Genomic DNA, 6,619 nt, shown 5'->3' on the forward strand with positions numbered 1-6,619 from the left:
CAACACATTAATTAATGGAAAAGAAAAATAGACAAAAGAGTGAAACTAAATACCTCTTGCAAGAGCATACCCTTCAATAGAAGAATATTTTAGAAATCAAAGAAATTTTCACTTCTTTGAGGTCTAAATTACTTTACTTACAAAAAAGAAGTTCTTAAAGCTAAAGCTTTTAGAACGTCTTTAACGTAAGGGGAGCAGAGAAGTCAAAAAAGAAGGGCCTTGAATTTTGATCTCTTTCCTCTATTTATAGAGGCTAGGATGCTTAAAAAATAAGCTAAATGAGACCAGATACGAATTGGAATGCGCCATTATCTCTAAAAATCTAAAAAATATAGGTTTTATCTTAATCAGGAGGTTCCCGGGCTGAGCCACGTATTTGGGCCAATCGGCACTTGCCATGTGCCGATTGGCACTCCAAGATTGCTGATCAGCCCTCTTAGGTGCCAAGCTTGCTTTTTAGTTTTGGTTCTATTTGGACTCATTTTTTTAGGATTTTTGAGCTGGGAATTGTACCTAGACGTGTTTTGAATCCATGTTCTAAAAATTAATCCCTTTTTCTTGATATTCATGCCTTTAAAGTGATAATTATCTAATAGATAAATATTCCAAAAAAAGATTTAATTATCCACAACTTTTTTGTTATCTGATTATCCATTTTATTCCTATGCAAATAGGCTTATTTTTGACACTAACCAACAACCAATCACAAAATTATTTAATTAATTTTAATTATTTAATCAATCATAATTAATTTAAATTAACCATGCATGGTTGGTTCCAGCCAAACAAAATGCATGTAGACCATGAAAACTTGATCATGTGATATCTTTCAATTTGACGGTCCGATTTAGGAATCGGGAATACCGCCGCAACCGTTAAAATCTCAAGATCATTTTTATGATATGCAATGAATGAATTAATTCATGTAATGCAACTCTAAATTTTTTGGGTATATGAATGGCCATCCTAGCCATCTTCCAAGATTAAATTATGGGTGCAAAATTGAGTGTCTACAGTTATTTTCAACTTATAATCAATTTGGTATCTACCGTTAACTCACTAATAGAAACTGCCTATGTGGCAAACAGTGTACTTAGCTGGCACACTTGAAGCTGACATGGCTACTAAAATAATAATAAAAAAATGCCATGTTAGTATCTAATTAAAATAATAATAATTTATCAATTTTAATAAAAAAAAAGGAAAAAAACCAAATCAACATTAATCAAACCCAAATCAACCTCCACAATGCTCAGTTCTTCAGTCCCTTGCCTATATCAACAAAACCCATTGACAACAAACTCATCAAACCAGTGAATTGTGTCCCATTCTTTGAACCTAGTGATCTTAGATATGGCATCATGTTTAAGATCAGATGGGTTCATGATAGAACCACCCCTTTGTTGAGAGAGAGAGAGAGAGAGAGCTTGTTTACTATGCTTCATCATTGTTCACTAATATCTTGTGTACACTCTTCACACACATATCAAACTCACTTTTATTATTTCTATATTATTTTTTTTGTTTTTATATTTTCTTATTATTCCCAACCAAAACAAGGACATATAAGTAACTTTCTATTGTTTATGATCTTATCTTCCTTGTGCTCTTTGTCCAAGTTTCGATTTTGCGTTTTGTTCTTGCTCTGGAATTTCAGTCTAAGGCATTGGGTTTTTCGTTGTGAGCTGTTTCTAGTTTTCCATTTTTAGTTTCTGGGGAGAAAATGGGCAAATGCCTATTTCAAAATAAAATATCCAGCATTTTTCCCCCTTTCCCAAAATAATTAGGGAAATACCCCTCTTTTGAAACTCGATTTTCTCAAAATCGAGTTATTAAAAAAAAAAATTTTGGAGCCCTATAGTGACATTTTAAGCAGCCTATAGTGATGTTTTAAGAACCTATAGTGACGTTTTGTAACTCGATCACCATGAAGTCAAGTTACATGCAATTTTTTAATTTTTTTTTACCTATAACTCGATTTCATGTATATCGAGTTACAAAACGCCACTATAGGTCCTTAAAACGTCACTATAGGCTCCTTAAAAACGCCACTATAGGGCCTAAATCGATTTTGAGAAAATCGATTTTCAAAAGAGGGGCATTTCCCTAATTAGTTTGAGAAATAGGGCAAAATGCTGGATTGTTTTTTTAGAAAGGGCAAAGACCAATTTTTTCCTAGTTTCTGGTCTTAACGTTGAATGACTATTTCTGTAATGCTATTTTGATTTTGTGTGGTGCTGTTGTGTATTTTGAATTTAAGCCTTCTCTTTTTGAGGTTTTGGCTCATCTAAATTATAGTTTTTCTTCAATCCCTTTGAGTTTGTTGAATTTTGATTTGAATTTATGGAGACGCTTGTTCTAGATTTGTTCATGTTCAAGATCATCTGAGTTTTATTTTTTGGTTTATAATTCTCCTTTATTTTTTTTATTTTATTAAAATTGATAAAAAATTTTATTCAAATTTTGACATGGCATTTTTTGTTACTATTATTTTAGTAGCCATGTCAGCTTTAATTGTGCTAACTTAGCACACTATTTGCCATGTAGGCAGTTCCTGTTAGTAAGTTAACAGTAGAGACCAAATTGATTGCAAATTGAAAATAAAAGAGACTAAATTGACCGCTATCAAAATGTAAGAATTGAATTGACTGTGACCCTAAAATGTAGGGGCCAAAATGATGTTTTCGCCTTATTTTTAATGAGATAATTTTTGGCGACTTTTGCAATTTTTACTACTAGGTCAGTAGTGACATACAAGGTATTTGCAACAACCCTTCCTTGACATCATACTCAATTGTGCTTTTGATTATGCATGAATCATTGTCCTTCTCTATGATTTCGAAGCAAACACGAAAAAGAGTAAAGCCTTACTCAAGATGTCCTCCTTCAATCACCCCTAGTTCTTTAATGGGTTTCTCATTGTCATGCTTTGTGAACTTCTCTTTGTGCATAGTAAACCCATGTGAGACTAATTCATTGGAAAGGAAGTTTAATGAAAAAAAGGGAAGAAGATGGAAGTAACTATTCAAATTGAAACTTTAAAGAGAACGTAGAAGCATAAGTAGTCACTCATTTCTGACTAAAAAGAGGGGAGACCGATTTCTCCAAAGTCACTTCTTAGATTGCTTAATTGGTATCATTGGTTGCAATGGCGAGACCAAGATTTAAATTTAGGGGGCAAGAATAATTAACGGACAAGAGAATATGTAGAATCTAACCTTAATTAGTATATACTTAAATTTTGGATTTATAAAAAAAAAAACATTTTTTTGAGAACAAAAAAAAAAAAAAAAAAAAAAAAAGCCTTAAAGAGTTTGAAACTTTGAAAAAAATAGTGAGATGGTAGACAAAAATGTTAGTACAGAGACTAGCGTTATAAGATTTTAATGATTTTAGAGATAAATTTTTCTAAGTAGATTTAACATTTTCTATAAATTTTAGTGCCATGTACATAGATGGCTTCTTATAATTTTTTTATAATTATTATTTTTGTTGAATTGCCGTGAGAAACCATTGAAAGCAAATAAAATATTGAGCTTTAAAGGTCTGCTAGATCTGTTACAAACATAATATTAATACCATGGTACTATTATTGGCGGTGAATTTTTGAGAATTTCAAGATTTATTTATTTATTTTTATACAAGATAAAAATTATACTTTAGCCTAATCTAAATGAATATATGTGAAACTCTTTCTTAGAGACTGTTAGGTTCTAAAGACTTAGGATTTAATGTATTTAGAACTCTAATATGTATTGTTGGCAAACCATGATCAAAACAGGTTGTTTAGTCTTGTTTAGACATGCTCAAAGTTGTGTTGTTTATGTAAAGTTCGAATCGAGCTGATGTAGAATTTAATGTGCATCTCGGCCTAGCTCGATTGATCGAAGCTTAGGCTTGATCAATCGAAAATCAGGCAGATGCGTTTTTCTGCAGAATTTCCAACTCAGCCCTAACTCCTAAAACGTTTAGGGTTTTATGTTTTTGCCCTAGATATATAAGGCAAACTCTAGCCACGTTTTTAAGTTGCTCATATTGTTGTTTGTGTGAATCTCTTGTGAGATCTGTGAGGAACATTCCTTCACACAAGCTTAGGATTATCAATGTAAGGTTGAAATTTATCAACCATCTTGTTAGCTTTATTCCGTACCAATTTGCTTGTAATTTAGCACTTAGTAACCCTGTATTTAGGTGAGATTCATGTAAGGGTAGTGTGTGAAGAGAGTGTGAAGAAAATCTCAATTATGTGCAAAGAAGCAGAGTTTCGCAGTTAGGAATCGCGACTGACTCGCGACTGGCAAGCCGTCAACTGCAGGCACATGAGAAGCACATAGGGAAGCTGAAGGGCTGCGCCAGCTGTCGCACTACAGGACAAAAGTCCCAGGCTGGCCAAGCCGTTACTTCGCGACTTGAATTTACGACTTGGACAAGCCGCGAGGCCAAGCCGCCAACCAGCCTTGTTTGGCAAAAACTGACTCTTCGTATTCCAAACACATACCACTATATATAGACCCTTATACCCACGAAATTGAGAGAGCTTCCAGAGAGAATTTTGTGAGAGAAACCCTAGAGCAAAACAAGATTGCCTCATCCCCAATCTTCATCTAAGAGACTCTACAAATTCCTCTAATCTCTTCCTTTCCATTGATACATCCTAGAGAGGTCATTAACCAAATCATTTTCTAACCACACCCACGTCTGTGAGAAGGTTCATTTGGTGCTAAGGGAAGCAGTTTAGAAGGAACCAATATACATTGGTTGATGCTATGGTTTAGTAGCGGAATCTGGTAAGCTAGAAAAGAAAAAGGTTCGGCGTAACCTCGTTGGAGCAAGAAGCTTGGAGGGCTTAGGTACCTGGGTAGATTAGGCTTGGAGGGTCTATTGCTATTCATGTATCCCAATTACATTTTCTAGTGGATTATTGATCGCTTGGAGGGCGGCGGAGAGGTTTTACGCAGAGAGTTTCTGTTTCCTCTTCGATAACACATCGCGTGTTGTCTTTGTGTTTGCATCTCTCTTTCCTTTATCTTTACTAGTTAATTACTGCTGTGATTGTGATTATTTATGATTTAGATTGTTTATCAATTCTGTTATAAGCTTGTTATCATTTTTCGCACATACATTGTTTGATATAAAGCTTGAATTGATAATTTTGTATTTGGGGGTCTAAACGTTCAAAGGTGTTTTAGATGCTTTTTGAACTTTCAATTGGTATCAGAGCAGGTGCACTCTTTGTGGTTTGATCACCTGAGTGCGATCCTAGACCCTTTGGCTATGGATGCAGCTTTAAAAAGGGTCATACTGAATTGTGGTTTAAGTGTCTGTGATTATGACTCTATGAGTATGTTTGAAAGGTATTCTAAAAATGAACTCTTAGAGTTAATTAAATCCAGGAAACATGCTAGGATGTTCGTTCACATGCTGAAATACTTTGAAAATAAGAACCACACTTTACACAATAGTCTATGTGAGTCTAACTCGTTGGTTGAGAAATACAAAAGAAGAAATAGAACATTGTGTGAAAAGGTTGATAATCTGAAAAAGAAAATTCAATCTGGGAAAGGTATGGAAAATAAAGATGAATCTCATTTTGATGGTCAAGAATGCTTGTCTCATGCTTGTATGTTTGTGCACACCTCATTGAAGGTATTTAACTCGTGCTTATGGTACCTTGACAGTGGATGTTCTCGTCATATGACAGGAGATAAATCACTGTTTAAGACTTTTAAAGAGAAAGCATGTGATTATGTGACTTTTGGTGATGGGAGTCATGCTCAAGTGCTCGGGAAAGGGACGGTTGAAATACTGGGATTACCTCTACTAAAAGAAGTGCTATACATCAAAGGATTGAAGGCAAATCTCTTAAGTATCACTCAAATATGTGATGCAGACTTTCTTGTTCAATTCTCAAAGAAGGGATGCATAATCATTGATGAAAAAGGGATTCAAGTCTTGGAGGGAAATAGGACTACTGATAATTGCTATGGAGTAGTTCCTACGGCACCTATTTCGTGTAGAAGTGCTCGTGTTGATATGCTGACACTTTGGCATCACAGGTTTGGACATGCAAACTTCAAACAAGTATGTAAAGTCTCTAAACTTAAAGCAGTTGAGGGACTTCCAAAGTTTGGAAAGGTGGAGAAGACTATATGTGGAGCATGTTAAATGGGAAAACAAATAAAGGCAAACCATCACAAGGTGAATGTGATTGCTACCTCACGGTGTTTGGAGCTTTTTCACGTTGATCTAATGGGGCCTACAAGAACTAAAAGCCTATAAGGAAAGAGATACACTATGGTGGTAGTTGATGATTTCTAAAGGTACTCTTGGGTGGAATTCCTTAGAGAGAAGTTCGAAGCATGTGATAAAATGCAAAGACTATGCAAGAGACTGCAGAATGAAAAAGGAGTTCCCATAGTCAAAATAAGAAGTGATCATGGGAAGGAATTCGAGAATGCTAAATTTGAAGCTTTTTGTGAAGAGCATGGTATCACGAAGGAATTTTCAGCACCAAAGAATCCACAACAAAATGGGGTGATTGAAAGAAAGAACCGGGTGATCCAAGAAATGACAAGAGTCATGCTACTCAACAAAAACATACCTCAAAGGTTCTGGGCTA

This window comes from Quercus suber, unplaced genomic scaffold (genome assembly GCF_002906115.3).
Source record: "Quercus suber isolate HL8 unplaced genomic scaffold, Cork oak 2.0 scaffold_146, whole genome shotgun sequence".
Classification (NCBI taxonomy): Eukaryota; Viridiplantae; Streptophyta; class Magnoliopsida; order Fagales; family Fagaceae; genus Quercus; species Quercus suber.